Raw genomic sequence first — 10,196 nt, 5'->3', positions numbered from 1 at the left:
TGACCGCACTTAAACTGAAAATAAATATACTCCTATGTGTTAGAAAAATGTTACCTATACTTAGTGAATCATAGTGTATTTTCAGGTTTTTTATTTCTTTAGATAAGAATGCTCTTACATTTTAATACATCAGACCAAAAAGCAACATTTGAAAGTTTTACTTTCACTTTTCTCTATACTTCAGAGTGAAAGTTAAGTATTTAGAACTCTATATTATTTGTATTAAATGAGCATGTACTTGTTCACTTTAAATCATAATTAGGAATAGTAAAAATATTATTTTGTTCCCAAAATATTTATTTTTTTATTAAAAGTCTTTCCTCTTGGTCAGGGAACAAAAAGAAGAGTTTCCTAAAGCCAAAATTAACTTCCTGATTGCTTGGAATCATTTGGTTATGAGAAGAGGAGTAGATTCAGAGGAAAAGAACCCATTAAAGTCACCATGCCAGGCCATTGTCCTTTTTGGAAATTTGCATTCAGAGACTTACATAAAGTAGGCAGTGTCTATCTTCTTAAACCATTGCTGTCCAACTGATTATTCTTGATAAACTGATCCATCTTTAAAAAATCAACTATTGAAATATAATTAGCACATAACATTGCCTAAGTTTAAGATGTACCTGAGTTGATTCAATACAGTTGTATATTGCACTAGGATTCCCACTGTAGCATTAGCTAACATGCAACCACTTTACATAATTATCATTTCTTTTTATGGTGGGAACAATTAAGATATAGGCTCTTACCAGCTTTGAGTTTATAATACGGTATTGTTGTATGTAATCACTGTGCTGTACATTACATCTCCAGAACTTTATCTACTGTTTGCAAGTTGGTATCCTAAACATCTCCTCAATTTCTCTACCCCAGAACTCCTGGTAATGACCATTCTACTATTCTACTCTCTGTTTTAATGAGTTTGGATTTGATAAACTACTCAGTCCTAATGAGGATCTCTGACTCCCTATAATTTTGTGGGAATTTCAGATGTCAATATTGTCCCTTCATGAAAATGAAAAATAGACACATTTCTGAAAAGAGTGGAAAACTCCTGCTTGTAAAATTATGCTGGGTGTTCTAAAAAGATACCATTAAATGAGTCTTTGGCTATAAAATCATTGTAATACAATTAGGTCAAAAGAGTTCTAAGTCATACTTCTAAACTTTTTACTTTTATAAGCTAGTTGGAAGATACCACTGATAAATTATTTTAATTCCCTATAATGTATTTGTATCTATGCATAACCATGTGGATGACAAAATTTTAATATAGTACAAGTATGTAGTAAATGTGGTGTAGTAAAGTAGGTGTCACATTTAACTGATTTTCCAAATCTAGGTCACTCCTCTGGGAATAATCCCTTTAACTGCACCTGCTTGTTTGTCTGCCTTGGAGCTCCCTCTAAGTGTGACTTCCCCAGGGAAGCCTTACCATCCTGTCTTCCTCTTTTCTTAGGCTAGGTGAGATATTACATATTTCTCCTTTTATAACAAATATATAATTTTAGGTATTTTTTTGTGTTATGTTCAACGTCTCCACAAACATATCACAAGCTTTGTGATGGTACACACTATATATATTTCTGTTTATTTTATCCATACTGTATCTTCAGCACCTAGCAAGTTGACTGATGTGAAGTACTCAATAAATGTTTGTTGAGTCAATAAATGTGTAGATAAATAAATAGTTTAACGTTACCACTGGAATAACTCCATCTGTCATATTAATCTTTAGTATGCTTATACACACGTTACTTGACTGACACATCATTATAAGTTGCCTCCAATAGCTAGTAAAACTGAAAATAACAGGTAGATAATTGTGGCAACATCAGCAAACAAGAAACATTGCATACCTAAAACAAAAATATTCCATATCATCATCACCAATCATTAATATTTCCATGATTTAATTCATTTGTTCAAGCAATATTTACTGAGCGTCTCTCTCCAGGCACTGGGGAGATAGCAGTCAGCAAGGATAAAATATCCTTGGCCTTATAGAGCCTACATTTTCATGGAAGCAAACAAACCATTAATTTGTAAGCAAATAAATGAAAAGATGAAAATAATTTAAGAAAATAAACCAAACAGGCTAGTAGAATGAAGATTAACTCAATGGAGAAGAGGGATGAGAGAATATGTTATAGAGAAAGTTTGGGAAGGCTGTTCTGAGGAAATGATATTTGTCCTGATTCACAAAGAGTCAGTCAATAAATGGGTTATATCAGGAAAGACCTTCATTTTCCCTCAGATCTTTAGTAAAATGATTAACCACAATGAAACACACCTGTAGGACATGCTTTAATTATTCATTTAACCCACAAAATATGGCTTTTCAAATAGAATCTTTTTTTTTTAATTTTTTTTTCAACGTTTATTTATTTTTGGGACAGAGAGAGAGCATGAACGGGGGAGGGGCAGAGAGAGAGGGAGACACAGAATCGGAAGCAGGCTCCAGGCTCTGAGCCATCAGCCCAGAGCCTGACGCGGGGCTCAAACTCCCAGACCGCGAGATCGTGACCCGGCTGAAGTCGGACGCTTAACCGACTGCGCCACCCAGGCGCCCCTCAAATAGAATCTTGAGAGTAATACATTATAAAAGTGTCAATTAATTTACAAATTAAATTAGGCAAATGATTTCATTTTTTAAGGAATTTAGCAGAGAGTATGAGAGATCTTCTTGGTATTACTTTCAAAATTTGATACTGACACAATGTAAGATCTCTAAACCCATAGTAGATTTTAGGAGACAGTGAAAGAGATCCAACCCCCACCCTCACATTAAATATAGCTACTATTTTTATCCTTCTCGACTGATTTTTTTAAATATTATCTTGACAACCATATTATTAATGATAAGAAAATATTTTTTTCTTAAATTCTGACAGTTGGGAATAAGGATGCTATCATGGAATTTGCTTTGTGTAGTGGCTGTGTGCAAAGGGTAGGAGGGGGAAGGAGAATTTGTATATAGAATTAATGGCATCAGAGGAACTTCTCAGAATATCTAACTTTACAGAACTGAATGGGGTAGTGTATGCAGTATTTCTTTGTCCGATATTTGGACCCTAAGTGTAATTTTCAACAAAAATACAATGTCAGGTAGCATGTTTCAATTCTTCCAGCCTATATTTAGCAGAAACAGTTTTTATAAGGATTGTATCACTTTTTTAAGGTTTTTATCTATGCCTAAGTAAAATTATGATTCAAAATTTTTATATCATTATTGCAACACAAGGAAGAAGCATCAGTTGATAAAGAAGTATAGAGTTAAGCATAAAACCACATATCTTTGCCTTCAGAATGAGAAAAAAAGATCCTGGAATTACTTCATATGATTAATTGTGGCTAGTATTAATTTCACTGATATTCATATTTTTAAGAACTAAATTCTTCTGGGGCGCCTGGGTGGCGCAGTCGGTTAAGCGTCCGACTTCAGCCAGGTCACGATCTCGCGGTCCGTGAGTTCGAGCCCCGCGTCGGGCTCTGGGCTGATGGCTCAGAGCCTGGAGCCTGTTTCCGATTCTGTGTCTCCCTCTCTCTCTGCCCCTCCCCCGTTCATGCTCTGTCTCTCTCTGTCCCAAAAATAAAAATAAACGTTGAAAAAAAAAATTAAAAAAAAAAAAAGAACTAAATTCTTCATATTATACCAGGGAACAAAAGAGCATCATCCTCTTCTCCTCTTCTGTTTGTCTGAATATTCAGGTATGTTCACCCTTTGATTGTTTAAAATTAGACATTCTCAGAGTCTTCCTTGGCATTTCAGTGCTGGATATGAAAATATCCACAGGAGTTATCTATGTTCTTAATTTAACTGCTCTTTGTTATGACATTTGTGAAATCTCTTTTCTTCCATGTATCTAAAAACTTGTAAAATAATAAGCATAAACATATGTAAGTTGTTCTGTGTTATGTATTTGTTTTGTTTCATTTTGTTGGTAGGGACTGGATCGGTCAGAAATGCAGCTTCTTACCCTGTTTTTATTTTCTGTTTGTTTGTTTTTAATGGTGAACATTGTTTTTTCTACTCCAGACCTCTGCAGGTTTCTGGAACCATGGTAGGGGCACTAAATGTCCTTTGTTAACTTGGGCAAAGTCAGTACAATGTATCACCTAACAGCAGAGGCTGCAAAGGTAGAGGACCTCCATGCAAATCCTGGATCTGTTGCCTCTTTATCTTTGAAAACTCCTGGAACCTCCTTAATTACCCTGAACCTTCTTTCACTCATTGATAAAACGAAGATCATAATGTACTCCCTTCATTATGTCATTGTGAAGACTACCTGTGTTAATATGTGTAAAGTGCTTAGAATAGTCCTGGTATATAGAAGCACTACACACAATTAATGTCAGCTGCTATTATTCTCACTTCCCTCCATCTGTGGGAAGGGAAATATGTACACCATGTATCCTACTTCTGTTGTTGAGCCGCTAGGTAATACAAGAACAAGTGAGGGAATGAAATTGTAAAATCAGGGAAACTGTGAAGGTAATGTTGTAAAGTACCTGGTAGAACACACTCAATAAATATATTCACCTAACTTTATCTTTTCCTTAATTCATAGGATTTATAGATTACTTTTTTAAATTGAGCTATGATTGACATATTATATTTCTTTCAGGTGTATAACATAATGATTCAATATTTGTGTATATTGCAAAATGATCACCACAATAAGTCTAGTTAAATTCTGTCATCATACACAGTTAAAATTTTTTTAATAACTATCTATGGATTATTTTTTATTCATTTACTTTTTAGTTTAAAATCACAGTGTTGAATGGCAAATGAGTAGCCAGGAAATTTTATTTTGTTGTCATTATTTCAGAAAGGCCCCTCAGCATTTATTGATCCAGGATTTCTTAATAAATTATGTTTCTAGCCAGTCACATCTGGGATGAATGCTAGTTCTATTGTTTCCTAATTACGTGATCTTGGGCAAGTTGCAAGAACTCTGTGAATCTCAGTTTCCTCTTCTGCAAAATGGATCCTCAGTGACTCTCTGAAAATTTATTGTGAAGGTTAAAAAAACAGATTTTGGAAAACATAACATGTCAAGGACATAAGGTAGCATTAAATAAATGACATTAGCTATTTTCTAATCTTTCCTAACAGTCCAAATTATAATTTATCGTTTGGGTGACCTCATCTTTTCTTCTTGCTTTTGCATGGCCGTTCTTCTTGTCTATCAAGTCAAATGAGGTAACATTCACATGAAAACATTGGTGACACAAAATGTACTACACAATGTTACAATTTCAAAATTTGCATTAATAACCTCCCTACTATGGCTATTATCATGTTTGACCTTAGAGCATCTGTTTTCCTTTAAATGTTCTCTCACTATTCCTTCTCTTGAATGACTTCAACCATCATCTTTCCAGGCCCTTGGGCACGATTTTCAGTCTTCCCCATCTCCTCTCCTCTCACTCTTCATAATCAAAATCTTGCAAAATATTCTTCTGTATTCCTCTGAGAAAAAAATTAATTTCATTTGTCCTCTTTTATCTACTCAATAGGATAATCCCTAGTGAAAGTTTTAGTCACATCACGTAGTTTTCATTCAAATCAATGCTCTTTTGTTCTTGATAAAAATTCTCCACCTAACTTGCAGATTCTCTTATTCTTGAACTTCCAAGCTCATTGCTGAGGGCTTCAAGGTCCTCAGATTCTTCCTGATCTATATGACTTTTCTCTATCTCTCTACTTTGGCACATACTTGCCTTTTTCTTCAATTTCTGTTAACAAATTGAATAATTTTACAAATCCCGGGGATCATTGACCTTTTTGAACAGTAACTAATGATGTAAATATGATTTTAATTTATATTATTGAATTAATAATATTTGGAAAAATGAACAATATAAAGATCAACAATTTTTATTTGTTCAAATCTAATCAGTTCTTGAACAAAAATTGTTGATCTTATGTGAGACATAATCATTATCACATCACTTAAACATGTCTTAGAAATTGTCATCCACTATAAATGTATATTACTGTGAAAACTATAGAACACTTATGAAAGAAATTGAGGAGGACACAAAGAAATGGAAAAGCATTCCATGCTCATGGATTGCAAGAATAAACATTGTTAAAATGTCTATACTACTCAAAGCAATCTATACCTCTAATACATAGATATATTTATAAAGATATGATAATCATAGATTTAAGCAAAGAATAACTATATTATCTTAATACACATAAAAAGCCACATATACAAAAGGAGAGATGTTTTCTGACTACATATGTGTTTGTTTAACTCACTGGACAAACAGTGGCTGGGAAAGTACAATTCAGTCTGTGAGTCCTTTAAAATTGGGAGTTATTCCAATTTGATGAAACAAGAAGGAGGAATGGGGGAAGGAAAGGTCTTTTAAAAAAGTTATTCCAGTGGCATTGGTCGTCTTCACTAATCTTAATTTTCATTATAACAGATGCATAAACTTATGACATTCTGAGTTGGATTGAATTCAGCTATTTAGAGGAAAGAAATTATGATTATTGTCCTCAAGCCAAGATAACAACACACCGATTATGACTAGCCAAGCAGCCTGGAATTCACAAACCGCCTTATATTTATTTCTTCATGTTGGCTGTTTATCAGGAAGTGACTTCAGTAAAGAAGAGCTGTAATTCATTTATTAAGTAAACTCTCAAGGCTCTGAAAAGGATGGCACATACGCTGTATTCAAACACCGTTCTTTCACAATCTGTGTATGTAGACGTTCACTGCATTTAATTCGACTAACACTGCTTTAATCATTTGGAAAAGTAAGGTCAAGGTGAAATGGGTATATTTGGCTTTTGATCTCTTTGCTTTTGTTTCTGAAACATCTTATTGATCTGCATACAATAAGTTTTCTTCAGTAGTAAATCAAATAATAATAAAGAATACAAGCCACAATTTCAGGCATCCTTAAGAACAGAATTCAATGTAAAATTTATATGAATAAACCAAAGACCAGTCTTGATTAAGATGATTTTGATAGCTGTAGATCTAAAAGTACTTTCCCAAAAATCATTTGTAGCAAACACTGAAACGTCTAAATAATAGGGGAAATTTCTCTGTTTCCATTATCTCTTTATCTCTGTTCCAAATACTAAACAAAATAGCAACATTTTTGAGAAGTAATTAAGTTTTTAACATATCCTGTTTTATTTCAGAATTCTTTCAACTTTTTTTCTTTTAATTGGGGGCCTCCAAAGTACTCTTAATTACTGCCTTGGGATTATTTCATTTCTGTTCTCATTTTCTCTCTCTTTCTCTCTCTCCTGCTTTTTGAGTTCTTAAACTTTTGGGTAATTATAGGTCCCTTGGAGGATCTGATGAATGTTATTGACTCTTTCTCCATTAAAAAATGCTTCAGATAATTTCATGTCCGAAAGCTCGTTCATGATGCTCATGTTAAGAACATTTGTTTTTCCACCTCACTCTTTTTTCTCATCTGTGTACCTAAATGCATATCAGTAGGCAAAACAATACCAACTTTAGGGTGAAGGGGCATGATGATCCTGTTCGCTGGAACTGACTTGAAATCTACACTTTTGTTTAAGGGCTTCTGTAGTACAGTTCTGGGCTGTGTTTTACATGTATATTCATACTATTATGAAACACTTATTATTTGGGGGCAAAGACTAAGATAAAGAAAGTCCTTTTCCTTTTCCACATTTCTGATATGGTTTGCTGAATTTGTGAAATTGGCACTTTCTTCAGCTTAGAAAATTTGGTGGCGTATTGCATAAATAATATTTTCCCAATCTCTCCTGTATACTCTTTGAAACTTTCACATCCTACTTATTTATCAGCTGTTTTAGCTACTAAATTCTGTAACTTCTTTTTTTCATTATACATAGCATACTGATTTCTCTTTTCATCTATCATTTATTATAGAAATTTTTTATGAAGCATTTTTAGTAACAATGCTTTGCAAACCTCTTGGCCACTGGAGACCTGATGATGGAAGACTGTAAGTGTTGTGAGGCTGGTGAGCCGTCTGTGATTGTTTACCACTAACTGCATCTCTCGCACACTATAGGAATTGAGTAAATATGTGTTGGAAGAATGAGTGAATTTAAAAGACCATGATAACAAATTATGTACAATATTGCAATTGCCATTGAATAGAAGTTGATTACAATAGTTCTTAGTACACTTCAGTGTTGCTGAATATATCCTTTACCCTTGCAAGGAAGTCAAGCAGATCATCGAAATACCCTCAATGTCTTACACAAATTTTCATCACTCAGCCATAGATTTTATTCTCTCAGAGAAGCCAATGGATTCTCCTTTGGGGGATATTTATTCTCTATAGCACAATTATAACATACAGTCTTCAAGCCAAATCATATTTAAATATATATATTAAAATATATATATATGGATAGACTGTAATTTGTAGACTTAGAGCAAGAGAAACCATAACTAATGATCAGTCAGGAAGGCCTGCAGCACTAAGACTAAGCGGCAAACCTAGGGTAAGAGATGGAATTCATATTGACGAATCTACACGTGCTTGTAAGGTGGTATGCAGATTATATTAGTGATCATCATTATAAAAAACATAGGTGTTTAAATAAATTATTTATTTTAAATAATTAACACATTAGGGTTTATCAAAATTTTGAACTAGTGTAAATCATTATGCTGGAAGGAGATATGGATTAAATTTAAAAGGATACTTGAGTGAAATTTTGGCATGTAAGTATGCATGCATAAATTTAAATTATGGTACATTTATTATGTTAGAGATGGAGGCACAGCGGAATAAAACAATATAGTGAAGAAGGCAGATACCAAAACCAATTACTATGATAGTTGTAACCACTGATATAATCACTATGTGAACATGAGTCCTTTGGGAGAAGAAAACAGAACAACTACTTGCCTGAGGGAATGAGGAAAGGCCATGGATGAGATACATCTCAACTGGCCATGAATTATGAGTGGGAATTTGCCAAGAGGAGGAGGTGGGGTAGGGTATTCAGGGCACAATGTTCTGAAAGCATGTTGTGTGTTCAGAGAACGAGGAGAAAGTCTGTGTGCTTTCCTCAAAACCGTGGAGAAGGGAGGCAAGATGGGTAGAGAAATAACTTGCACCTGGTTTACAAGAGACTTAATGCTCTGTATGAAAGATTTTGAACTTTATACCACAGGTAATGGTAAGTCAAGGTCTTAGGTAGAAAAATGAAATGGTCTGACTTGTTCTGGGTAAAGAATATTAACTGTTGGGAGCAGCATATGGATAATTGCCCAAAATGAGGAGAGATCAGCAGGAGGAAGTTATATAGGAGGAAGAAATAATCCTCCAACTGAAAGATTTTAAGAAACTGAACTAAGGCAATGGAAAACAATGATATTATGGAGACATTGGTGAAAACAAATTAATAGGTAATGGAGATTGATTGAACATATATAGCCAGGAAAAGGGGGTGTGTTTGAGGATTCTTAAATTTTGAGCTTAAGCAAGGGTCGCCTGGGTGGCTTGGTTGGTTAAGTATCCAATTCTTGATTTTGGCTCAGGCCATGATCTCCCAGTTTGTGAAATGACAGTTCAGGGATGCTTGGGATTCTTTCTCTCCCTCTCTCCCTGCCCTTCTCCTGCTCATGAACACACTCTCTCTCAAAGTAATAAACATTTTAAAAAATTGAGCTTAAGCAAAGACAGAACGTGACAATGCTCATTAAATACAGAATACAGTAAAATCTTGGATTGGGAGTAACTTGTTCTGTGAGTGTTCCACAAGATGAGCATTTCTAATAAATTATCAGTGTCATGCAATATGAGCAGTACACGAGGCCAAATATCACGTGACCACAACTGAGCCAATGGTCTCTCTCTCTTACTCTCTCTCTGAGGGATTGTGGGTGATCGTCTTCTATGCTCGGATGCTCAGTATCAGGCCACCATGTTTGGCAGAAATCAGTGATTTTTCAGAATGTTGGAAGGTGCCCACAACTGGAACTAGTGTATATTTTTTGTCACTTCAAAGCATCTATGGACAATCCTTTGCTTTTCAATACAAGACAAAGCTTAGGAATGCTTTGCTTCATTCTAGGTCAGGGTGCCTGTAGATATAGACCCTTTCCTATACTGCCTTATTGCCAGTTACCTTAAATACAGTATATGACAAGAATTTATAAATACTGTACTATAGTCAACATCTGTGCTAGTGTATACAATGGCCC

This window comes from Lynx rufus, unplaced genomic scaffold (assembly GCF_022079265.1).
Source record: "Lynx rufus isolate CCGP_SWC_20201006 ecotype Redwood Valley unplaced genomic scaffold, mLynRuf1.p SCAF_2, whole genome shotgun sequence".
Lineage (NCBI taxonomy): Eukaryota > Metazoa > Chordata > Mammalia > Carnivora > Felidae > Lynx > Lynx rufus.
Note: the sequence above shows the minus strand (reverse complement) of the source record.